General features: G+C 42.3%; 1 long non-coding RNA gene across 1 annotated transcript in view; it reads right to left on the reverse strand.

Annotated features, from left to right (window-relative positions):
* The window catches only part of LOC310758420, a 45822-nt gene that overhangs the window by 15459 nt on the left and 3994 nt on the right, over nucleotides 1-26369 (reverse strand). The gene's annotated exons all lie outside the window — the stretch shown is intronic.

Here is a 26369-nt window from a genome sequence, read left to right on the forward strand (position 1 = left end):
TGCTATAGCTTGCTAGAAGGAGGAGGAGGAGGAGGAGGAGGAGGAGGAGGAGGAGGAGGAGGAGGAGGAGAGTTTGGACTTGATATCCCACCTTTCACTCCCCTTAAGGAGTCTTAAAGCGGCTAACAATCTCCTTTCCCTTCCTCCCCCACAACAAACACTCTGTGAGGTGAATGAGGCTGAGAGACTTCAGAGAAGTGTGACTGGCCCAAGGTCACCCAGCAACTGCATGTGGAGGAGCGGAGAAGCGAACCCGGTTCACCAGATTACGAGTCCACCACTCTTAACCGCTACACCACGCTGGCTGCTAACCCACCTTGTTTGACTGAACAGGAAAGGTGCTGTGAAAAAGCAGAGAGAGGAAAGATAAGATAACAAGTGTTCTGCCCCCATCCCCTGCCCCTTCCTACTTAGAACTACAGTGGTGAAAACCATACCAAGGCCACCTGTGTATGCAGGCTTGAGTGCTATTGTGACGCAGCAGCAGGCACGAGGCCAGCACAAGCCCATCCCTATTTGCATGATTAAGAACACCTAGTGCTGAATTTCACAGATTTTTAACTAGCTTTGAAGGATCAATGCAAGAAGAATTGCTAGTGTAAGAAGTTCCTCTGGGCTTGGCACAGGAGCTGCCTCTTCTTGCCAGCATGGCTGCCTACTGAGGTCCATTCGCTTCCTTTATTTTCAGATGAGTGAATCATCAAAATCCTTACGTCAAATCTGATTATATAACTTGCCATCAGTGTCATCACCTGTCCTCAATGGATTCATTGTTGAGCTGTAAAGAATCATAGCGTGAAACCAACCTAATAATGAAATAACAGTTAGATGTTGACTTTTGGCCAGGGCTGTGTGTACTCTGCTGCACTAAAAATTAATAAATTAAATCTCTCTGTTAAGGCAACCTGAATTCTATACCAAGAAAAGCTGGATTTGTTGGCGTGTATGAATTACACACTTTAAGTAGCTTTCCATAATTTCTTTTGTTCTGCATAATTTATTCTACTTTTTCCCTATTTTGCATAATTTATCATGGCTCTGCTGGGAGCAGGGAGACAAGGTCCTATGCCTGTCAGTGAAACCTCAATGTTTTGTCTGCTTAGAATTGAATTTAGCCTCCCTTCTGGTTTCGGAGATTTCATACCCAAACTTCTCAAGCATTCTCTTTGCATTCACAAAGATTAGAAACTTGTGGGCTTTTAAATTTTATTTTTAAATGAGAGTTAACATTCTCGGGAAGCTGAAATCTGTATATAACGCCATAGTTTGACTTTTTCTGCACTTCTGTGGCAATCACCCGAGGTTCATTAGATCTGCATAAACTGCCTGCACACTGTTCATTCCCATTTCCCTATGTTATAAATTCCTCTGAACAAACTTCTGAATTGGAGATACTTAAGGGCTGGTTGTCCTAATAATCCATTGCCTAGACAGTTTGTGCTACACTACTGGTTATTAAAGTGCCTGGAAAGGCAGGAGTGAGATGGCCTGAAGTTGCTGGGTAGGAGACTTGGATGCCAGCCGGCTGTCTCCCTGCTCCTGAGGAGACCACCGCAAGGTAGTGGGGATTCCATGCCCCTTCTCCCAGGTGATGCATATACAAATGGTGGCATGAAGAGAGAAAGAAATAGGATGAGTCACCTATCCGGGCTATCCTACAGGGTTGGTGCTGGAGCAGGTGGTGCTGTCCGTCACATTTATTAAGAAACCTGGAAGAGATGGCACCTTTCCCTACTGCATTAATTCATTTTAGATTTCTTCATTTAAACCTCTTGAAATTGTTTTAATTTCATTTTGTTTACCATATATGCTGATTTTAATTGTAGCCTACATTGTTCGAAGGATATAGGATGGGTGACAAGTCTTTAAAGACAAAGCAGTTGCTGCAAATTAAAAGCACCTTCAAGAACAACAACAACAACAAAACTTTATTACGGTCGTAGACCAGCACCTTCAAGTATAACTTGTGACTATCTCATGTTAGATTAGCCATGGTTTTTAACTGAAAGGTTTATTTAGTTCATCTGACTGAACAGCCAGCAGTTCTCAGTATGTTACCTGTGGTGGCTGAAGAGCTCTGGACTAATCACCAGAGCATCTGATCACCAGAGCATACCTGAAGGAGCATCTCCACCTTCATCGTTCATCCACTGAGGTCCAACGCTGAGGGCCTTCTGGCAGTTTCCTCACTGTGAGAAGTGAAGCTACAGGGAACTAGGCAGAGGGCCTTCTTGGTTCCACCCTGTGGAACGCCCTCCCATCAGGTGTCAAGGAAATAAACAACTACCTGACTTTTAGAAGACATCTGAAGGCAGCCCCGTTTAGGGAAGCTTTAAATGTTTGATTTTTATTGTGTTTTTAATATTCTGTTGGGAGCCACCCAGAGTAGCTGGGGAAACCCAGCCAGATGGGCAGGGTATAGATAATAAATTATTATTATTATTATTATTATTATTATTATTATTATTATTATTATCTGAGCAGTAAAGTGGTGCTGCTGAATGATGTTTCACCAGAGAAGCTGCTTGTGCATCTGTACGTCTGTGTGTCATATGAGATATATTTTGCTCTCTCTCTCTCCTTTTCTCAGAAGCTGACAAACGATCAGTTGCAAGCTTAGTCATACGAGTGACCCTTGAACAGGCAGTTGTATACGACTCATCCATTCCAAGCACACATTGCTACTACTGACTTCCTGAGGTCATGTGCTACATATTCACTGCCTGTGGCTCCTGGTTGCACAAGAACACCAACAGTGTCAAGTTTCAAGGCCTGCTATAACATGCTTTCTCTCTCTTGTACTGTAATCTGAGGTTACACGCCAAAGTTCTTACTCATCCCCCCACCCCATTTCTGTTATAGGGTTAGACCCAGCCTGAGACTTAGGTTAGGCTGAGAGATAGGGATCATTAACCCCAAGGTCATCCAGTGAATTGAATAGTTGTGTTGGGAACTGAACCCATATCTCCATGGGGTGAAGCTGACACTCTGTCAACTGCATCACACTGGTACATAAATGCCCTTATACTATCCTGACGGGCATAAGGATTCAAAATATGTACCGTATTTTTTGCACCATAACACTCACTTTTTTCCTCCTAGAAAGTAAGGGGAAATGTCTGTGCGTGTTATGGAGGAAATGCCTACAGGTGGCATGCCTACGGATTTTCCTCCTCTAAAAACTATGTGCGTGTTATGGTCGGGTGCGTGTTATAGAGCGAAAAATACGGTATATGGTGGGAGAAAAATGATGCTGACATTTCAATTGGGTATTTATATTATTGACTTGGTGTCAGATAGCAGCTTTGAGGAGGGCTTTTTGTTTGTTTGTTTTTTAAATCAGACCACACCACGGGGCAGAGGGTTCAAAAAAGGGCCTTCACTCATGCATTGGGTCTCATTCTGGTTGCCTTGCTTCTAAAGTTTTAAAAAGGACAAGGTGTGTACCAAATAGGTGAGAGGACTTATCTCTAGTGCAGCCTGATTCAGCCTGAGGTTCCTGAGGATGTATGATGAGAATTCATCCTCCCTTTCACCCCCTGAAGCAATTGTTGAGGGAGCGAAGTGGGGGCAGGGAGGTTATGGAGGATGACATCCAACCTGGATTGTACCTCACAGGGAGTCAGTGAGGGTGAAATCCACCTCTCCATGCTGTGTTGCCAGTCCCCAAACTGACCACTATAATGTTACAGTACTATGGGGTAGGGTGGAGTTTAGAGCTGATTGGAAGACTGCTGAATCCTTCCATCCACACTGGCTGGAGAATTATGGAACCAACCGCAGGGTTGGAAGGAACCTAATGTAATCCAGTCCTCTGCCACAACTGCAGCCAGTGCTTTTTTCCCCAACAGGAACTCATCGGAACTCAGTTCTGGCACATCTCAGGTGGGTGCCATTGCCATTATAAGAGAACAAGGGAGGCGTTCCTGGTGAGTTCCGGCACCTCTTTTTAGCACTGACCGCAGCATTCCTGCTAGGTGACCATCTAGTCTCTACTTCAAAGGAAAGTTTATCACCTTCCAAGGGCAGACTGTTGAACAACTCATACCATCAGGGAACTTGAAATCCCCTTCCTCATCATTTGAACCTGCTGAGTTTGAAGTAAGAGAAAACAAATTTGCTCTATCACCTGAGTCTTTCAGAGTCTCTCAGAGTACCCTCTCACTTGTCTCTTCTCCTGGCTAAATATATCCAAGTCTTTCAATCTTTCCTCATTGGACTTGGTGTATAGACCCCTCATTATCTTTATTATCATTGGAGGCAGTAATGCTTTTGAATGTGGTTGGTGGAAACCACAGAAGGGGAGAGTTCTCTTGTGCTTGGGTCCTGCTTGTGGGTTGTCCACAGGCATCTGGTTGGCCACTGTGAGATCAGGATGCTGGACTAGATGGACCATTGGCCTGACCAAGCAGGCTTTCCTTATGTTCTTATGTCACCTTTCGACACATCCTTTCTAACTCCCCCCAACTCCCTATGGGAAGGTTTTGGGACTGCACAGCCTGTTTTTGCAAAAGTGACACTTTCCTACACACCCAGGAAGGCCTCCAACAATGCAAAAACTCCCTACCTTCTCTATGGGTGGCCGCATTTTATTGCCCTACTGCTGGCATAGGTCCATCAAGTTTGCAGTTAGAGTGAATGGTATGGTTGACTGAGAGAGTTGAATGTGCTTAGATGTTGCTCTTTGATTTGATTGGTTTAGATATAGGATATGCAAATGGGCTGTGAGTAGCTCGAGCTTGATTAGCCAAGGTACTTTGTTGTCTTAAAATAGCAAAACTGAAATGAGAACTCCAGAGAGAGCAATTTTGGCATCTCACAAATAATTCTGGCATGGAAGCAATAGATACTATGGCCAAGTGGTTCTGTGGCTTTCACATACTTTTTGCGGCTCCTTGATCACCAAATTTTGACTATGATTATAGCCAGTAGTACTATTTTTGGGGAAGCGCACAATGCATGGGGAGCCATGGAGATATTCTGGGTGGCCTTGTACGGGACAGACTGGAGCCATTGTTTGTCACTGGCAATGCATGATGGGAAATGTTCCAGAAGAGCCACAGACACACTTTCCAAAAACATTCAGTATCAAATCCCTCCTTCGCTCTCCACCTCTCTCTCTCTCTCTCTCTCTCTCTCTCTCTCGCACACACACACACACACACACACACACACACACACACACAGAGCTATTCCTGATTGCCCTTTCGGGATCTGTTCAATGATCTGAGGAATGATAGCTAAGAGACATTTCACCTATTGTGAATAGGCTTCCTAAAATTTTGAAGACGCAGTCTCTTAAAGAATGTATGGACATTCTTTGTTGCTTTTCTTGATAGACTCCCAAGCAAAACAAGGTGGTAGGTTGTCACTATGCAATGGGTGCTGTGCAACATTTCCCCTAGTTTTGCAAATTTGACATAGCTTTGACCAAGGTCACATTTTTTCAACCATAAAGTTTTGCGAAATAACAGCTTTTCTAATAATAAACAATTCAAACCGAAAAATACCCAAACCAGGGCTCTGGGTAAAAGTTCGGCAAACCATCATAATAAGAAATGGACAATGTGGTTGCATTCATACTGTTACTATTGTGGAGGAGTGAGTCAATGCAGACCGTAAATTTAGGTTTGTCACAATTAATGTGGATTAAAGTGCTTTGTTGCCCTATTACAACAAACCCCACTTTTAAAAAAGTAACAAGACTCTTTGCAGTTGGGAAGTGAACGGGAAATACATTGAGGACTGTGGGGTGAACAAATGACTAAAGTGAAGACATATAATCACCCTGTATGTAGATCAGGATGGATGTAGGATGATTACACATTGTTATATAGCTTGGCAAAACAAATAAGAATAAGTGCTCAATAAAGACAGGAAATAGTTGAACCTCTGTGTAAGCTTTGTACAAGCAAATCAGGATGAATGCTCAATAAATGGACTGCCTGGAGGATATATATTAAATACATACATACATACATACAGTGGTACCTTGGTTTTCATACTTAATCCTTTCTGGAAGTCTGTTCCAAAACCAAAGTGTTCCAAAACCAAGGTACACTTTTCCATATAAAGTAATGCAAAACGGATTAATCTATTCCAGACAATTAAAAATAACCCCTAAAACAGCAATTTAACATGAATTTTACTATCTAACAATTGATCCATAAAATGAAAGCAATAATCAATGTTCTGTACTATAAAATAAATAAAACAGTATTGTAGATGATAAAAATATTTTTTTTTTATCTTACCTGCACTGATGATAGTCATTGTTTGGATGGGGGGCTTTTATCCATTTCCACAGTCACACAATCAGTCAATCAATCAATCAATCATAAAATGAAAAACAAGCCACAGTAAAAAAAATGTAAAAGCCACACAAACAAAAACACAAAAAATGTAAAAACAAAAGCACCAAGTATCACCTCAGAACACTGCAATCAGAAACGGAAGGCTTTAATTACAATGGGGAGGGGACTCAAATGAGTTGTGCACGGATAAAAGCAGGAGGCAAAAAGCCTTAATTATGATGGGGAGGACTCAAATTAGCTGCACAACAGTGAAAACAGAAGCACGTTCGGCTTGCAAGGCAAAGTTCAAAAACCGGAATACCTACTTCCGGGTTTGCAGCGTTCGAGTTCCGAGTTGTTCGGGAACTCAGCTGTTCAAAAACTGAGGTACCACTGTATCACTATCCTCATTATCAGAACAAGGCCTTAAGTGTCTCCTTCTAATTATTTTGTTTTAAACAAGACTCGCACTTCGGTGCGAACATAGTTCACACTTTGAGAATGTGTCAATTTAGGCATCTCTCGGTTTCTCATTTTCCCAGTTCCACATCATTTTGCATTTAAAAAAGGGGGGGGGCATGAAAATTCACCAGAATTTTAGTGTGAATTTCTCCTGTACACATTTTTGAATGCAATTTTGCCTAATATACACATTTTTGCAAATCATTTTTCCTAATAGAATGTATTTTCCATGTTCTTTTCACTAATACATGCATTTATATATTTAACTTTACTTTTTAGCTAATATATTTTATATGTTTTTAGCTTTTTCTGTCATATCCATGCTTGTTTTAATTTTTGTATGCTGTCTTGAGTCCCAGTTCTGGGGGAAAGGCAGGATATGATGATGATGTTGATGATAATGATAATGAAAGGAAATCCTGCCTATGGAGCTGAAATCTCAAGATGCCACCATCTGGCAAAGCTATCTATCAACTCAAGTTTAGTGGAAGGGTCATGGCTCAGCAATAGGACATCTGCCCTGCATACAGAAAGCCCCGGTTTCAGTCCTCAGCATTTCCAGGTAGGACTAGGCATGTCCTCCATCTGAAAACCTGGACAGTTGCTGCCAGTCAACATACTGAGCTACATGGACCAATGGATTCAATATAAGGCAGCTTCCTATGTTCCTATGTAAGCTTTTCAACATCAGATCATTATTAGGATTTGGACTGAAGTAGTACTTAAGGACCTCATTGGCTCTAGGGCTCTATTGGCAGAAACTTCAAACAGGCAGAATATATATATATATATATATATATATATATATATATATATATATATAACAACCCCCCCCCCGCCCTCCTAGAGGCCAATGTTTAAACAAGTAGTAAGGAGTTGATTGACCCTAAAAGCAAGTTTCATAGTATAGGGAAAGCTTTGATGTGCATTTGTGGATAAATCTTAAAGTAGCAACAAGAGGTCTTCAAGGACTGCTGTGTGTAAGAAAACCCTGGCAGTGGTATCTCTCTTGAACAAAAGTCCAATGGTAATATAAAACCTCGACGCTGTAAACTAGCAAATCTTAGAGCATGCCACATATGCTAAAGCAGACAGGTTTTTCTTACTGTTTGAGGAAGAATGTGAGACTACATGAAAGTAAGTGCAAGCCCCCATCCTCAGTATTGGCCTTAGATAATTTTCTGAAGGTCTGTTGAGATGAATAGACAGGAGATGATAGATAGATAGTCTGGAGTCACAGTCTTACACCAGAGCAGTTACGTAATGGTCCTGCTCTCTGAGTCTTGTGAAGAGTTGGGGATATTGTGTGTTACATTTTTATACTAAGACTGTTGTGGAGGATTTCAGCTGGGGGAAAATTTGTATTGCTTTAGTCTTTTAATATATGAGTACTGTAACCCAGACTTTGATTTTACCTCAGTGAATGATTATTATTTTTTGATCATCCTAACAAGAAATAGTGGATAGCACTTTGGGCAAGCTCTAACTGTTTGTGTTCTGCCAAAAATACCTCAGAGCTGGTGCCCAAATGTAATCAATTCTTCTGGGCATGTGAAACTGAAGCCCTAACACCTCGCCTGACTTCAGCAAACCGTACTTCAGTTCAAGGCTTGTGTGGGCACTCTGAGCCTCAACAAGGGCTTTCATGGCATCTAATCCACTAACCTCATCTCCCTAATCGCATTATATATGAACATGATGAAATATAACTTAAGCTGGCACCTGGAAGGCTCTTGGCTTAGTCATTTCAGTTCAGCAATGTGCAGGGGATAACTTGATTTCTTCTGTCGAGTTCAGAATTTACTTTGCCAAGGTTTCGTTTTCTTTCTTTCTTTCTTAATTTGAAGCAATGCATATAGGATAGGATTTTATCAGACAGAAGTGACCTACCTTCAGTGTTTTTTGTGTGTGTGAAAATGAAACACCGAAGAGTTATAAGCTAGTGGATCACATTACTACCTGAGAAACATGCCCACTTTCACTGGGGCTACCAAAGACTGAGCACCTTCTAGCTTAGCTTGCTAAGAATAAATAATGGATGTTTTGGCACAAGCATGGAATGTAGTTCTTTACAGCTACACCTGATGCCTATTAGTAAAGAAGTCTTCTGAATTATCTGATTCACAGGGGGCCAGTTCTCACTTCATTTTTTAAAATATATATATATTCAGCAACACACATTCAAGTATAAAATACATGCACTGTATTTGAGAAATGAAATGGACACAAGCGCTGTTTCAGCAATTGTCACTTTAAAATACGCACAACAATTGGGAAAGGATCAGATGCTGCTCAGTTGCATTTGAGAGGGACAAGGACCATCTTAGGAACAGCAGCAGGAGAAGGCTCTTGCCTGACTGATGATCCAGCTGGGCTCTTATGCTCTCAACAAAACATAAATGAGCACTTCACATTTGATGCAGCTCGTGTGCATTTTATACTGTATTTTTGTATGCCTAGATAACCAATTACATAGTTAAAGTAAGAACTGAGAACCCATAAATGAATTTTCTTTTGGGATGATGACAGGCACATATACACACGTTAAAAGGATGCTAGAAGTGGTTTGGACACCCACCTACTGCATCCCAATGTATTTGCTTTCGGGGCAGAGAGTGTATATTCAAGCCACTTCTACCACAGTTCAAATGTATGTTGGTCTCCATCCTTTGTTTCAAATGCATCTGCCAGCTGGGTCCTTGAATCCAGATGTCTTCTCTGATCATGGATCATGGGGTGCAGTTTTGCCTTTAGCACTGTGTCACTGGCAGTGAGCTACTGAACAAGAATTCTGCGTCCACTTCCATAATGTGAGACCCACTGTTCTGGGGTTGATTTCTTCAACAGGGTATTTTCCTGAAATAAAGGGCATGGTGTTCTATGTTTGCTTTTCTTCACCCGCTCTTCTGGAAGCAACTATCTATGCAAACTACTCACCTTAACACAATGGGAAAATTTAAATTGTTCATAGATAAAGGTACCTGATTTATGACTTTATCACTCCCTGCCACCAGTGAGAAGGGAAGGGAATCATAAAAAAGGGGGAAAGATCAGTTTGTGTCCTCTTCTTCTCAGCAGGAGGGCAAGATTGAGCATGAATAAACATATAATTTTCCCATCCTTTTTAGAATAACAGCCAGCAACGAAGATGATTGAAATAAAGATCTGAATGAAAGAAAACTGGCTACAGCTCAAATCCATGATCACTGGCAAAGGAAATAATAACTCAGGACAGACAGGCGAAACCTCCTTGATGCCCAGATTATCTATTGAAGGTGCAGGTCTATTTCCAACCTAGGAGAATTTACTTACTTTTGTTAGGCAACATCCATAGCTCTAAGGAACAACTAATTCACTAAACACGCCTGGTGAATCATTAAGGCAGAGAGAAAAGTAAAGACAGAACTATACTTATCAAAGGAGTGTTGAAGAAGAAGAAACAATTATAAGCTGTTGATTTGATGATTATCTCCATCAAATAACACAGCAAAACAAAACAGGGGGAATATCTGTATTTTTTATCAAGGGTTTCCACCCATAATGCTGGGTACTTCCCACCCGAACAATGAAGCAAGGAAGCAATAAATAATCTTTTGCATTCTGGGATACAAAGCAAGATATTGTGCTAAGTTCAGAAAAAGATTAGCATGGAGGAATGAGGTCAGAAGAAAAGGAAGAAAAAGAGTGACAATAACGGCTTTTGAAGGGAGGGGCTCATGAGCCGCTATTCAATTTCTCATGACTGATTGGTATTGTGTTGTATTACTGGTAGGGACATTGCCCCTTCCACAAACTTTTTGAAAACATAAGAACCCTGCTAGATAAAACCAGAGGCCCATCTAGTCCAGCTTTCTGTTCTCAGAGCTGCTGAGCAGCTGTCTATGGGAAGCCCCTAAGCAAGTAATGAGAACAGCAACTGGTAACCAGAGCAGCAGGGCTCACAGCAACAGGCTTTCGGTGGCCGAGGGATGAGGCGACACCAAGTTCAGGACCGTGTAGATGCGCAGGCAAAGTTAATCTTGGTGTTCCAACTGATGCACCCACAAAATCCCAGCCTAAATGCCACCTTGCCCCTCGCCATTCCTGATAAGCGGTAGCGCCTCCGCTGCCGAGAAGCTGTTGCTGTGACTCTGTCCAGCCACTAGGAGCTGAAGTCAGACAATAAAGCAATAAAGCACCTGATGTCAGTGAAGTTAACTCTTTATTCAAAGCAGCAAATCAGCTCAGCCCTAGTGGTCACAGCAACCTTTCCCAGTAAGTCTTGCCCCAATGAAGCAGTTGTGAGGACCGCTCTCTAAGGTGCCTCCCCTGGTTCCTTCCACAGCAGCCAAAGGCTCTGTCCTCTTGTCTCTTGTTCCTCCATCTTCATTTCTCTGCATGTTCTGGGAGACCAGTGTGGAGGGTCACACCAGGAGGGGGAGACTCCCTGGATTCTTCAGCAACCTACCTCCTCTCTGTCTCCTGGCCCCCTTCCTCTCCTGCCTCTGAATCTGGACTGCCCTCTGCCACAGCCTCCTCCTGCTCACTAAACCCTCTTGCCTTTTTAAATATTTGGTGTTTTATTATGCTTTTATTTTTGTTGGAAGCTGCCCAGAGTGGCTGGGGCAACCCATATCACGCAGTACAACTGTTTCTGGACGGTACCGCTTCAGACTGCAGGTGTGAAATCATTTGCCTGAATGCTCTTCTTTGGAGGAAATTTTCCACCTGTACATGTCGAAAATGAATATGTCAGGAGAAAATTTAGGCTAGAGCCCTTCTCCCTTATTTTTATGTGCAGGGATTTAGACAGACAGATCACAGATCAATATCTGTCTATTGATAATCCCTCACCTGCAGATTGAAGTGGTTCAGTCTATGAGCAGTTTTATCACACAACTTTCCATTTGTGCAGATTAGCTGTGAATTTTAGTAATTTTCTTTAGGACTCAACAGCCTATCCTGGGTTATGTCTTAGAATAAATAGGATGAGCTCATGGGTCTGCACCTCACCCATGTCATATTCCCAAATATGGTTCTAGTTTGGGGATCATAATGCCACCCACTCTTCTTAGTGAACAGGCTTTTTGGGTTCTTGTATACAGTGGTACCTCGGGTTACAGACGCTTCAGGTTACAGACTCCGCTAACCCAGAAATAGTACCTTGGGTTAAGAACTTTGCTTCAGGATGTCTGAATCGCACGGCAGCGGGAGGTCCCATTAGCTAAAGTGGTACCTCAGGTTAAGAACAGTTTCAGGTTAAGAACGGACCTCCAGAACGAATTAAGTTCTTAATCTGAGGTACCACTGTATATGCAGTGCAAATGCACAAAGATGAACCCAAGACATGAAAGACAACCAGGGGACAGATCAAAATAAACCACAAAGAAACAAACTGCAACAGAGAGGCACGGTGAGCAGGCATAGCACCAATTCATATCTTGTCTCTGAGCGTGTACCTTTTTGTGCTTGACTGTTTCTGTCTGTCTTGGGAGATGAAGCACACAAGGCTTCCATCATGTCCGCATGAGCTGTTGCTGCTTGTTCCACATGACTGTGCTGAATGCTGACAAGTGGAGCATGTGCCCCTGACAGCAGGTCTGCCATTACAAAACCATGTCCTGGCTGGCATGCAATTGTCTCGCACAAAATACTTTTCTCGAGTCAGAGACAGAATCCGCACATGCCACTTAGAGTGTTTCTGAGTTTCTTTTCCATTGTTGGCGTGCATGTGTGAAAGGCAGCTTGAAATGTGCTTGTATCCTTTATATTTTTTAAATGGCTGGTGCCTGTGCAGGGAGCTGGATGTAGAGTCGCAGCTTCCAGAGTCTTGTGTGTCATCTGTAAACAGATGGGTTTTATCTGAATCACATTTTTACTTCTCTAGTTACAATTTTTCCCCACATATCACTTTCCCTCCCTGGATGCAAGTATCTTTAAACCTTATTTATTGATTTTTCACACAAAAAACTTTACAGATTTTAACATAAATTGTAAATTACTTTATCCATCCATCCACCCCTTCTATGGTTTCCCTGTTTACACTTGAATGCTGCATATTTCTCATATACTATTCAATATATCCATTTTAACCTATTTTATGCTGTTGTTCATACTTCAGATCCTGCAAGTATCTTTTTGCTCACTCTGAAGGGTCCTTACTTGATTCCTCCTTCATACCCTTGACTGTGAGTATCTGTGGTATGGCTGGCACGTTCATATACCCTCTGAGGGTAGGGACATCTTCGGTGAAATTACTAAAGATGGTGTGTGTGCTTATCAATTTCAATAGGATGTTATTTTTTCTTCTTCATGTGCGTCCACCAATGCTGGTGCACAAAATATCTGTAATTAAGCAATAATCACGAGGTTTCAGTGAAATTATCATGGCTTTCCTATGTTCTTGTCAGTGTCCAGGGAGGACAGAGAAGTGGTTGCACCCACCCAGCCACCCACACTGGCAGATTGTCACTGACATGTCACACTGGACTGTCTCTAAGTCTGTTGTTGTTGTTGTTTAGTTGTTTAGTCATGTCCGACTCTTCGTGACCCCATGGACCAGAGCACGCCAGGCACTCCTGTCTTCCACTGCCTCCCGCAGTTTGGTCAAACTCATGCTGGTAGCCTCGAGAACACTATCCAACCATCTTGCCCTCTGTCGCCCCCTTCTCCTTGTGCCCTCAATCTTTCCCAACATCAGGGTCTTTTCCAGGGAGTCTTCTCTTCCCATGAGGTGGCCAAAGTATTGGAGCCTCAGCTTCACAATCTGTCCTTCCAGTGAGCACTCAGGGCTGATTTCCTACAGAATGCATAGGTTTGATCTTTTTGCAGTCCATAGGACTCTCAAGAGTCTCCTCCAGCACCTTAATTCAAAAGCATCAATTCTTTGGTGGTCAGCCTTCTTAAAACATTAACATATGGACAATGGTATGGTAAGAAGTGGGAGGAGATTCCTAAGTGATTAAAAACAGCACTTTGTAGGGCACATATGAGTTCAGTCAGAGACATGGATTGTGTCTAAACATAATAACATAAGGCGAAAGTCATTCACTGAAATAAGGTCCGTGTCATGATGGGGGCGGGTATGTGTGTGTCAAACATACGGAAGGAAGTCCTCATGATGGTCCATTCTCAACTGATTCTTCTGACATCCCTAACTGCATCCCAGGTAGTAATAACTGAATCCATTATATAACCTGCAGAACCTAACATATTTAACTGATGAATATGGTCGGGGAGCTCACGGGAAGGACAGATCGTGAAGCTGAGGCTCCAATACTTTGGCCACCTCATGAGAAGAGAAGACTCCCTGGAAAAGACCCTGATGTTGGGAAAGATGGAGGGCACAAGGAGAAGGGGACGACAGAGGATGAGATGGTTAGACAGTGTTCTTGAAGCGACAAACATGAGTCTGACTAAACTGCAGGAGGCAGTGGAAGACAGGGGTGCCTGGAGTGCTCTGGTCCATGGGGTCACGAAGAGTCGGACACGACTAAACGACTAAACAACAACAAATGGTTGGGGAAGAATCCGCTGCGATTCCAATGCATTCCAATGACATAAGAGCATGGTTGTGCTTTCCCTTTTATTTCTTCCTCTTCTGCTACTGTGCCTGACAGAACCACCTGTTCAGTGAGGTGATGCTTTTAGAGTGAAGTGTTTTGATGGGTCAAAGAGCTGCTCTGCTAGCGCTGATGTCTAATGCATGGATGCAAATCTTTGAACTCTCTGCACCACATTCGTATGCATGCCCATTCTGACTATTTAAGGAACGTGTTGCTTCAACTGCTAATTGCTTATGAATCTAACAGCAGATGTGAACATGTCTGGCAGTCTTTTTACTTCTTAATCTTACAGTTTTGGCATGTTCCACATTGTCTGACCTTTAGATTAATCACCTTTTATGTCTGGTCTCTCCTAGGCAATTTCAGGTTTTTGATCTTGTTTAGCTGAAATCCTGTTACCTCTTGTACTGGAAGCAACACACTGCAAATTCTTGGTATTTAGCTGTGGTGCCATCTCAGGTGACCATAATCATCACCAAGGCTGTGTGTCTGCTGTGTTGTTGTGCAGACAAATCCTTCAAGGGAGGATGAAGGATGTAAGTAAATAAATAAAACAACACTTAATCCATTCTTGGAGATCTGAAAATCCCCAGGCTGAAAATTTGCCAACTTAGTTGGACATATGCAGTCATTTGGTCCTGCTCTAATCACATCATGCATTTTGAAAGTATCTCCCAAATTCCAGAACTTTTCCATGAGCTAGTATATTATCTAATAATGATTCTACCATCATACAGAAGAATTTGCATTGCATCCTGACACCACCTCTTTGCTTTCCCTTGGGTCAACATTGACCATTCCTGTCTTCAAATAACCCCCGACTTAAAGAAGCAAAGTTTTAAGAGTTGTTTATACTTGGATCCATTAAAGAAATAGTGGTGAAAAATAAGTGTCTGGCCTGCTCTTCAAAATGCCAAGGTAAACACTAGGTGACCTATTCCTTGTTCTTTGCCTAACCTGGCTGAACTCTGGAAGAAAGTAATAAATAGCAATGGTTAATTGGCGTCATTTCTAAGTATAACATCCCCACTTCCTCACATCAAGTTTGCCCAGGACTCAAAGGTTTGTGAGCTAGACAAATAAAAATATATGGTGCTGCTTGAAAGAGAAGGGGCACGAGAGTTTTGTGGCCTGGCCCAAGATTCAGGGTCATCTCACACATCACAGTGATGTTGCCAGAAATTGTTTCCCAATGGCAACTTGTCCTTGACTGGCCTGTAGCATTTAGGAGCATCACAAAAACTAGCCTTCAAGCACAACACAACTTCAAAAATCAAAGAGAGGGGAGATGCCGTCTGATGATTCCAAGCTCTGCACTCTGGTGAACAATCTTCCAGATGGCACAGTTTTGGGCCACAGTCCAACAGAGTAAGGTGCTCTTAAGCCTACTGCTTTCAGCTAGCTTAATCTTGCCTAACTTTTGTTGGATTGTGGGCTTTATGTATTAAAGCCACAATGGATATTTAAGGAAATGTACTGCCACTAGATCTAGTTGTATATCCAAAACATAGATTCTAGATGTGATGCAAAGTCTTTTTTTAATCATAGAATCATAGAATCATAGAGTTGGAAGAGACCACAAGGGCCATCGAGTCCAACCCCCTGCCAAGCAGGAAACACCATCAGAGCACTCCTGACATATGGTTGTCAAGCCTCTGCTTAAAGACCTCCAAAGAAGGAGACTCCACCACACTCCTTGGCAGCAAATTCCACTGTCGAACAGCTCTTACTGTCAGGAAGTTCTTCCTAACGTTTAGGTGGAATCTTGTTTCTTGTAGTTTGGATCCATTGCTCCGTGTCCGCTTCTCTGGAGCAGCAGAAAACAACCTTTCTCCCTCCTCTATGTGACATCCTTTTATATATTTGAACATGGCTATCATATCACCCCTTAACCTCCTCTTCTCCAGGCTAAACATGCCCAGCTCCCTTAGCCGTTCCTCATAAGGCATCGTTTCCAGGCCTTTGACCATTTTGGTTGCCCTCCTCTGGACACGTTCCAGTTTGTCAGTGTCCTTCTTGAACTGTGGTGCCCAGAACTGGACACAGTACTCCAGGTGAGGTCTGACCAGAGCAGAATACAGTGGCTCTATTACTTCCCTTGATCTAGATGCTATACTCCTATTGATGCAGCCCAGAATTGCATTGGCTTTTTTAGCTGCCGCGTCACACTGTTGGCTCATGTCAAGTTTGTGGTCAACCAAGACTCCTAGATCCTTTTCACATGTACTGCTCTCAAGCCAGGTGTCACCCATCTTGTATTTGTGCCTCTCATTTTTTTTGCCCAAGTGCAATACTTTACATTTCTCCCTGTTAAAATTCATCTTGTTTGTTTTGGCCCAGTTCTCTAATCTGTCAAGGTCGTTTTGAAGTGTGATCCTGTCCTCTGGGGTGTTAGCCACCCCTCCCAGTTTGGTGTCATCTGCAAATTTGATCAGGATGCCCTTGAGTCCATCATCCAAGTCGTTGATAAAGATGTTGAATAAGACCGGGCCCAAGACAGAACCCTGTGGCACCCCACTAGTCACTCTTCTCCAGGATGAAGAGGAACCATTGATGAGCACCCTTTGGGTTCGGTCAGTCAGCCAGTTACAAATCCACTGAGTGGTAGCATAGTCAAGACAGCATTTTACCAGCTTCTTTGCAAGAATATCATGGGGCACCTTGTCAAATGCCTTGCTGAAATCAAGGTAGGCTACATCCACTGCGTTCCCTTCATCTACCAGGCTTGTAATTCTGTCAAAAAACGAGATCAGGTTAGTCTGACATGACTTATTTTTCAGAAATCCATGCTGACTATTGGTGATCACAGCATTCCTTTCTAGGTGCTCACAGACTGTTTGCTTAATGATCTGCTCCAGAATCTTCCCTGGTATTGATGTCAGACTGACTGGGCGGTAATTATTTGGGTCCTCTCTTTTCCCCTTTTTGAAAATAAGGACAACATTTGCCCTCCTCCAGTCTGCCGGGACTTCGCCTGTTCTCCAGGAATTCTCAAAGATGACTGCCAGTGGTTCTGAGATCACATCTGCCAGTTCTTTTAATACTCTTGGATGCAGTTCATCTGGCCCTGGAGACTTGAATACATCTAGACTAGCCAAGTATTCTTGTACTATCTCCTTAGTTATTCTGGGCTGTGTTTCCTCTGCTGAATCATTTGCTCCAAATTCTTCAGGTCGGGCATTGTTTTCTTTATCGGAGAAGACTGAGGCAAAGAAGGCATTGAGGAGTTCAGCCCTTTCTGTGTCCCCTGTTTGCATTTCACCATCTTCTCCTCTGAGTGACCCCACTGTTTCTTTGTTCTTCCTTTTGCTACGAACATACCCATAAAAGCCTTTTTTGTTGCTTTTAACCTCTCTAGCAAGCCTGAGTTCATTCTGTGCTTTAGCTTTTCTGACTTTGTGTCTACATGTGCTGGCTATTTGTTTGAATTCCTCTTTGGTGGTTTCCCCCCTTTTCCATTTTTTGTACACATACTTTTTTAATCTTAACTCAGTTAAAAGTTCTTTAGATAGCCACCCTGGCTTCTTTAGGCACCTTCCATGTTTCCGTCTCATTGGTATTGCTTGAAGTTGTGCTTTTACTATCTCCCTCTTAACAAACTCCCAGCCATCATGAACTCCCTTTCCTTTTAGTATTACTGTCCGTGGGATCTCACCCAGCACTTCCCTAAGTTTTATGAAGTCGGCTTTCTTAAAGTCAAGAAATTGAGTCCTAGTATGCTTGGCTGCTCCTTTCCGCTGTATAGTAAACTTCAGAAGAGCATGATCACTCGCGCCTAATGATCCTTCCACTTCTACCCCACTAACCAGGTCATCAACATTGGTTAGGACCAGATCTAAAATGGCTGTTCCTCTTGTTGCTTCTCCCACTTTCTGGACAATGAAGTTGTCTGCAAGGCCAGTGAGGAATCTGTTTGACCTTATGCTCTTGGCTGAGTTTGACATCCAACAAATATCCGGGTAACTGAAGTCCCCCATTACTACTATCTCCCTTCCTTTTGCATGCTTGGCCATCTGTTCCAGGAAGGCATCATCTATGTCCTCCGTTTGGCTTGGGGATCTATAGTAAACTCCCACAATGAGGTCACTGTTATTCTTCTCTCCCTTAATTTTGACCCAAATGCTCTCACTTTGGCTTTGAGGTTCTAAATCTTGGATCTCTTCACAGGTATACACATCCCTGACATATAACGCCACTCCTCCTCCTTTCTTGTCTGGTCTGTTTCTCTGAAATAGATTGTATCCCTCCATTATTACATTCCAATCGTGGGACTTATCCCACCAGGTTTCAGTGATGCCTATTATGTCATATTTAGTTTGCTGTACCAAGAGCTCAAGCTCATCTTGTTTATTTCCCATGCTTTGCGCATTAGTGTACAGACATTGAAGTCCATTAATCATTCCCCCGTGTCTCTTATTTAAGGATTTTTTCCTCCCACCACTAGGTCTGCGTGCTGTTTGCTCCATTCGGTCTATGACGTTTGGATGATCATCTTCATCAATTGATAGACTCCTACCTTCAGGAGCACTGTCTCCCTCCCCCACATTAGTCAGTTTAAAGCCCTCCTGATGAGGTTTCTGAGATTTTTTGCAAAAACATTCCTCCCAACCGTTGTGAGGTGCAGCCCATCGCTTGCCAGAAGTCCATCTTCAAGAAACTGCAGTCCGTGATCTAAGAATCCAAACCGTTCCTGTTTACACCATTTGCGAAGCCAGTTGTTCACTTCCACTATTTTTCCCTCTCTCCCTGGGCCACGTCGTTCAACTGGGAGGACAGATGAGATGACAATTTGTGCATTTAATTGCTTCAATTTCCTGCCCAGAGCCTCGTAATCTCTTTTGATCTTCTGGAGGCTATTGCTTGCAGTGTCATTGGATCCCACATGAACCAAGAGGAAGGGGTATTTGTCAGTGGGTTTTATGATTCCTTGCAGTCGTTCAGTTACATCTTGGATCTTAGCCCCGGGGAGACAGCACACTTCCCGAGACATCTTGTCAGGCCCACAGATCACTGCTTCTGTTCCCCTCAGTAGGGAATCCCCTATCACCACTACACGCCTCCTCTTAGGTCTGGTCGGGGTTCTTCCATGAGCTGTCCGTTCCAAGGTCGCCTGCACATTCCCTGAGGACTGACTTTGCTGCTCGTCTTCATATACCTGATCGACTGTAATGAGGGAGAGATCCTCAAATGGAGTCTGCTCTTCGTCTTCCATGCTAGGGGAGAGGACCTCAAAGAGATTGTGTATTTCTAAACAATCAGAGCGAACCCTGGGCCTCCTACTTCTTTGGTTCCTGCGATTTAAAAAAAAGCACCATCGAAACTTCAGTGATGTTGCCTTCAGAGGAAGTTTATTCTGAAGATGTTTCCCTGAACTACTTGATGGGGCATGACTATAAGAATGCAAGAAAAGCCCAGATGGATTAGACCAAAGGCCCATCTGGTCCAGTGTCCTCTTCTCACAGTGGGCCGCCCAGATGCCTATGGGAATCCAGCCAGCAGAACCTGAATATAACAGTGCATTTCTCAGTTGTGATTTCCAGCAACTAGTATTCAGAAGCATACTTCCTCCAATAGTGGTGTTATAAGAATTCCAAGGTCTCAAATAAAAAAAATTAAATGTTCATAAGTGTACAAGGCAAACACATACATAACTATATAAACCACGTGTCTGACCTGGATTCAGGAACTAAACTATTTACCATCACAAAAGAATGGCTAGGCTGCCCAGGTAAAACAACCAGTGAGCATTATCAGCATATCATGGCAGACAGGATTTCTGCTGTAGACAGCCTCCTTCTGTGATGTATGTATGATGTTTTGGGGGGTGGTCTTGAGCTACAGGGTGGGCAATTTCAAAAGTATATATAAGGGCTTGCGCACCATTGTTCTGGTTTCTCTCCTCCCTCCTGTATGTGGTGAGTGGGGACCCTGTTGCAACAGTTAATGAAGTTCAGGCTTACTAGCTGATTTGCTTCTCAGTATACTCTGGTTGGTCTCTGTTATTTTCTCCTACTAATAGGGAACTCACTTAAGGATTCTATATGGGCTCTTGGAAGGTAAAAGGAGCAGGTTTCCCCTCCCCTCTATAACAGTGGATTCAAAAGTAACCTTTGTGCTCAGTAGCCATTGATATCTTCCATGAAATTTCCTAAACCCATTTTAAAACCATTTAAGTTAGTGGCCCTAACTACCTCTTGTGGTAGAGAATTCCATAGTTTTCCATGTTACGTGTGAAGAAGTACTTTGCAGGCTGTCTAACAGCAGTTGGTGGGGTGGCACAGGTAGGGTGGTGTTGCTCACAAATGGTCCTGCTGCTTCTTGAGAGGGAGGGGTGAGGCACACTCTGCAGTGTGGCCATTGTGTGAGCGAGGTGGCAGCAGTGTCAGATTGGCACTACCACCACACCATGCTGAGCTTCCTGCCCCTCTCAGGAACTGGCAGCGATGCTTGGTGTTTAGAAGGCAAGTGAGCAATGCCACCCTACCTGTGCCACTCTACCAACTGCTACTGATTATATATATATATATATATATATATATATATATATATATATATATGTGTGTGTGTGTGTGTGTGTGTGTGCTTTCTGTGGAGACAAATCCAAAACTCTCCACAGTTACATTGCATAGCAATGACAGGAAATCCTTGTTTCTTGAAGAGATAGTCAGTCAAAATAATACGTCAGGCCAGAGGGACCCTACATCCACAAAAGGTGACCTAGACATGTTAAGTCCCTGGGCTTGCCTGTTCCCTTCACATTCCTTTCTTCTAATCTCATACTTTGTGTCTGGAAGAGAATGTCTTCATACTCGGGTTAATAAGAACATCAGCACATCTAACAAGAATTGGTCTTCACTTTTCCCCACCTGATTTCACAAGGAATTTGATGGAGCTCTCAGGATCAACAACAACAACAACAACAACAACATTTTATTTATTTATACCCCACCCATCTAGCTGGGTTTCCCCAGCCACTCTGGGCAGCTTACAGCATATATAAAACATGTATGTTATATATTGTCTCACTAAAATGACAGTGCTGTTGGTGGCGGGAGGCTAAATAAGAGCAAGGCCTTTGTTGCTTGCTATCGTGGCCATTTTTCTTTTTGCTCATTCTCGTCTTCTGAATCACAACTATAGCATGCATTGGACCAACTGAAGCTAGAGTAAATATATGCTTAGGCTACAAAGAGAATCCCATCCTGATGCTCTTCTTTGAAGTACAGATGTAACACAGGTCCATATATCTTCAAGCCTTCTGTCAGGTATGCCCAAATAGATAACTGAGAATCTTCCCATAAAAAAGCAGCCTAGTTAATTTCCCTGAGGAAATTCACGAGGCTATTCTATACATAAAGCCGCCTGGTTTATTTGCTATCCCAAACACTTAAACAAAGCAGCACAATATGATAGGTATTTACAATCTATCAAAGCCTCAGTACCATTGTAAACTGCATTCCAGCCAGCACGCCTTCATGGTTTAAATAACTTCTACATTTAGAAAAAGTAACTGGAATATCCAGCTCAGTTAAATTTAGTTTTTTCTTCTGTACCCCAAGCTATCACAAAGCTTCAAGAATGTGTGCATGGGCAATTTTCAAATGGAAACCTACCCAGGTAAGATCTGAGCATATCTGGTAGGTTGGCTCAGACCCATAAAAGGTTTAGAGAACATTCTTATGCATGGCATTTCAGACAGAAGTCCTACTGAGTTGAGTGGAGATTACTCCCAAGTCAGTGGGAACAGGATTGCAGCCTTACTGACACAATTTACCCTGCATTTTCTTTGGAGAAGGTAATATTGTGTCCTGAGCTATCCATGGACACAACCACAACTTCCTAGCAGCTATTTCCATTTTGATGGCCGCTATAATCATGGAAGTTACTTCCGGGTAACTGTGGCAGTATACCCTAAGGTTCTGGATCACCCAGTTCCTTCTTCATGTGAAGCTTTCGAATGTATGAATGTAATGTATGAATGTACCAACTGTTAGTCTATACTGTAAATGAGAGCAGAATGCCTGTGAAAATTCAAAACTGCCTAGGAAAGAGCCATATAATTTTTTTATTTGTACAAGTTTTTCTATGTCGCCATATATAATATCATGGCAGCATACAAAATGAATACAAAACCCCCCACCATTTTCAAAATAAAAGTACAAATAATTGTTAAGACTTCTAATTAAAAATAAAAGATTAAACAGCTGCAAAGGCCTGTTAATGGGGGGGGGGATGTTTTCTCAGAGATGCCTGAAAGTCAAAAGCAAGGATGCTCTGCCCAATCTCCGCTGGAAGACTATTCCAAAGCATAGGACTGGGGGCCTGAACTGCCCGACTTCTGTTCACTCAAATGTAAGCTCCATTGAGTTCAATGGGGTTTCCTCTAAGATAAAGGTGTTTAGCCAGGATAGCCAATGTATTGCCCTCCAGATGTTGTGCTACAACTCCCATCAGCCCTCGCTAGCATAAGCAATGGTCAAGGATGATGAGACTTGTAGGCCAAAAATATGTGGCGCGCACCACATTGTCTATTCCTAGTGTGTTGGACTGTAGCTTTAATTACATCTTTCTTTACTTAAATTCCTCCTAATATACATACATTTATATGCAGGTTTGCCCAAGATACATAATTTGGCAAAGTGATTTCCCCTAATACGTTGCATTTTTGTATGTTGTCTTAACTGATACATGAAATCTTATGCACACTTTACTTCGTTTTTGTACACATTAAGTGGCTGGAGAACTGCATCGCGAAATTTGGGAAAGTGTGAGACAGAATGCATGCAGAAAAGTGACCATTTGGAGAAATCATGGGAATGCTTAGACAGACAGTAACACAGAGAAAAATAACTGTGTTGGGAAAAACATGAGAATGCTTCAAGAAGCAGTAGGGTAGAGAAAATAAAATGTGGGTGGGGGAATGGGATACTTCGGGACAGACCTTAGAGTAAAGAGGCAGTGTTGAGAAACCAGAGTGATGTGTGGAAAATCAGCAGACATCACCATTTAACAGTCAAGTCGTTTTCGGCGAAATAAAGGGCCCTTTTTCCTCAAAAAGAACAATTTATGTTTCTGTCAGGTGTACGTCTGGGCTTCTGATGAAGCTTAGTGAGGTAATGTCTCCAAAAGTGGAGGGAAGGGTGCAGAGTAGAGGAGCAGGCCCTATCACTTTGACACGGCCCATTCACATGGTGTACTTTCCTCCAACCATTCACCAAATTTATGCCAAATGTTGGTTATTTTGAAGCCTTTGACTATTTCCCCACCCAACAAAATCTGTGTGAAAGATAGACATTCAAAGTCCATGTGATGATGCCTCTGTCTGTGATATGAGGAAATCCAGTCTTGTTCCAAATAATTCTTCTTTAAACTACAGCGCCTTTTTGCCTGGCTAGTGAAAGGCTTTCAAACAGTCATATCCGCAGGTCAAATGATTGTGACTGGCCATAAGGTAATTCCCCCCCCCCCAAATAAACTGCAAACAGTGGATATACAGATACGAGCTGTTAACATGCATCCTATTAAGAATATTCAGGAAACAACGGCTCATACACAAGTTAGTCATGGCCCGCAGTCCCAGAGTTCCTGTTTCCTGCTGTTATTCATGGAAAACAACACACTCTGCACATGCTCAGAGGTACTATGCCCAGGGCTGACAATTATCCTGCTTGTTCTGCAGTCATTCTCCTAGATTTCTTTCTCTCTTAGATTTCCCCTGACTCCATTTAAAAACTCATTTGTTGAAAGGTACCTGCGCCTTTAATAGCTGCCTGTGAGGCAGAAATTCAAAATGTGGCTGGAATTTTTGTGTTTCTTTCCCTAAGGGACAGTGGCCTCAGTGGGGCTACCACAAAAGCTTATAAAAGAAATGAAGAGTGCTTGCCCAAGAAGATATTTCAATTTGTGGTTGACAGCAATGCTTACATGTGCTGGCAGACATCATTTTCATGCAACTGCCAGGGCACCTTAAAAACTGTAATGTTGTGAGGGGTGGGGCTTGCAGTCAGCCAGCATGCACCGGCACACATAAATCTATTTTTAAGTGGCCTGACAGCTCTGTGAATTGACCCTGAGTTTAGTGAAGCCAATGGGAGTGATTCTTTGACTGCACAGAGTGGCACCGCAATCCAAATACATTTACTTCCTTGCAAGTAAATCTCACTGAAAACAGTGGAAGTCTCACTGAAAGCAATGGAATGGACTACCTAATAAGGCAGAGGTGTCACATTGCTTTCTGATCCAAGCAGAGCTTCAGCTTGGCTTGACTCTCTTCTAAGCAAATTAGTCAAACTAATTAAGCCCATTGAAACGGATGTTTAACTTTAATTAAAATGCAAACCGAAGAAATTAATCTATGTCAAAAACTTGTCCAAGTTTTCAAAGAGGTGCAAATTTGAATGTGAGCATTAATCAAAGAAAATGAATACGGTTTAACCTATTTTATTCAGACCTCCCATAGGCAGCCTGCTATATATACTAAATCTGCTTTATGACCTCCTCTATTCTAGACACAAATTTCATGCCCCCCGAAGGGTCTTCACAAAAGAGCCTGTACTGCAGTGGAACTAGATTCATTATCTCCAGAAGTCTTGTTGGCATCAAATCTGGCAGCCACAGTACCTCTGCTTGCAGTAATGTTCCAGTCTGTAAACATGGTGATGCATTATGAGCTATCCCCATTTTTCAAAAAACAAAAGCCTCCTTTTTCATTTCTCTCTCTCTTTTCTGTCTGTTTCTCTTTAAAAGCAGCACTTCCTTTTTTGTCACCTCAAGCCAAGGTGTATGAAAAAGGAGGTTTATAAGGGATGCATCACACATTAATTTGTAGCTCGTCGTGTGGTTATTTTATTACTTTTGACCAGTGTTATGTTTCCAGAAAAAGAGGTGCCGGAACTCACCACGAATGCTTCCCTTCTTCTCTTATAATGGCAATGGTGCCCACCTGAGAGGTGCTGGAACTGAGTTCTGATGTGATTTCTGGTTGAAAAAAGCCCTGCAAAGTCTCTTATGAAGTTCATTTAGGAATACTAGGATGAATGCCTTTATGGATCACTCTTTCCCTCAGTGGCTTCCTGAAAGCTCACAAGAACAATAGCATGGCAAAAACCTTCTGCAGTAATGACCCCCCCATCAACAACTATTTGGTGATACGTTGCATCTGAACACAGAGGTTCCAGTTAGGTATTGTGCCTAATAGCCACTAATAAACCTAACGTCCATGGGTTTGCCTAACACAGGGGAGGGGAACCCATGGCCTTCCACGTGCGATTTGACTCCCAACTCCTCTCAGTCCCAGCAAACATGGCCAACAGTCGGGGTGATGGGAATTATAGTCCATAAAGTTCACCATTCCTGATTTAATCCCTATCAAAAACCATTTTAATCAGAGGCAGCCACCACATCTAAAGGCCAAGCATTCCACAGGTTAATTATGAGTTTCATGATAGAATACTTGAGAAGGCAGATCTGTCCTCAAACTACCGCCAATACGGTTTATTAGAGGGCCTCAAGTATTATCAAAGAAAGAGAGAATTCTCTCCATGCATTTTCTTTTTTTTAAAAAAAAATAATATTTATTACTTTTCCAACAATTTAAACAAAACAAAATAAACAATACAATACAATACAAAAACACTACATAACATAACATAACATAAAAACACTACATAACACTAACACATTAAACTAACAAAACAAAATAAAAACAATTTAAAACACATCAAACAATTTCAATATCTTATCTTTCATTCACTTATTTCAACAACCTCCTCACACCTCCCTTTTTGTATTCCACTTCTATTAATTGTTTCAGCAATTCCTTTCCATCTTCCTCTGTTTTCTATCCTATAATTATCTTAACCTATTCTAACCTTATTTTCCCTTTAATACTCTAATAATCTATTTATACTTAGTTCCTTATAGCATTTCTACTAAAGCCATATAACTTCATTTCCACATTTTTCTAACATTCATTAATTTTACAGTATTTCTGTAAATAGTCTTTAAACTTTTTCCAGTCTTCTTCCACCGACTCTTCTCCCTGGTCTCGGATTCTGCCAGTCATTTCCGC

This window comes from Podarcis filfolensis (genome assembly GCF_964270895.1).
Source record: "Podarcis filfolensis genome assembly, chromosome: 3".
NCBI classification, from domain to species: Eukaryota; Metazoa; Chordata; class Lepidosauria; order Squamata; family Lacertidae; genus Podarcis; species Podarcis filfolensis.